Genomic DNA, 1,343 nt, shown 5'->3' on the forward strand with positions numbered 1-1,343 from the left:
GGGGGGGGGGAAGGGCTTTTCCTTTTTCTTTTTTCTTTTTTCTTTCTGTGATCTGTTTTCTGTTTTCCTTTTATTTGTTTATTTTCTTTTCTGTTTTATTTCTTTTAAAAGTAATTAGGTATTTTATAAAAATGTGTTTCCTCCACCATAATTACCAGTGTATTATTTAGCACCCACTGAACATTTTTGTTTGAATTTTTGAAAAATTTATTTTCCACTTTTAAATTTAATTGAAGTTTGAACTAGGAGTTTGACAAGGTTGTGGTTCAAATGTGATCAAGCCCTGTTTAGCAACATGATTAGCTTAATCATAGGGGGTTACTATAGCATGATTCTCAGAGTGTTACAGTGCATCATCATAACTGAGGTCTCTTGCATTTCCCTACAATTATTGGATCTCATATGGAGATTTTTAGTGACGTAGAATGGAAAAAATCGAATGCAACTACACAAGAACTAGTCTGTAACTGTCGTTCGGAATCAGTTTTGCGCAGTGTTAACTGAAACATGGATATCTGACTCATACGGAGTCCGTTTCGGCTCCACAAGTCGTCAAAACGTTTGTGACGACCAGCTGCTTCAAATGATTCTTTCATAGAGAACTTTTGGAGAACTGTTCTTAAGGAGTTCGTTCAGAAACTTGTATAGAAACTTTCTTAATGAGCACTCGACAAACGCATTTCGAGAACATACACAAAGTCCCAGCTATGGACCTAGTGCATCATCATAACTGAGGTCTCTTGCATTTCCCTACAAGTAATCGGATCTCATATGGAGATGTTTAGTGAAGTAGAATGGAAAATATCGAATGCAACTACACAAGAACTAGTCTGTAACTGTCGTTCGGAATTAGTTTTGCGCGGTGTCAACTAAAACATGGATATCTGACTCATAAGGAGTCCGTTTTGGCTCCACAAGTAGTCAAAACGTTTGTGACGACCAGATGCTTCAAATGATTCTTTCATAGGGAACTTTTGGAGAACTTTTCTTAAGGAGTTCGTTCAGAAACTTGTATAGCAACTTTCTTAATGAGCACTCGAGAAACGCATTTCGAGAACATACACAAAGTCCCGGCTATGGACCTAGTGCATCATCATAACTGAGGTCTCTTGAATTTCCCTACAAGTAATTGGATCTCATATGGAGATGTTTAGTGAAGTAGAATGGAAAAAATCGAATGCAACTACACCAGAACTAGTCTGTAACTGTCGTTCGGAATCAGTTTTGCGCAGTGTTAACTGAAACATGGATATCTGACTCATACAGAGTCCGTTTTGGCTCCACAAGTAGTCAAAACGTTTGTGACGACCATATGCTTCAAAGAGTTCTTTCATTGGGAACTT

This window comes from Triticum aestivum, chromosome 6D, assembly GCF_018294505.1.
Source record: "Triticum aestivum cultivar Chinese Spring chromosome 6D, IWGSC CS RefSeq v2.1, whole genome shotgun sequence".
NCBI lineage: Eukaryota > Viridiplantae > Streptophyta > Magnoliopsida > Poales > Poaceae > Triticum > Triticum aestivum.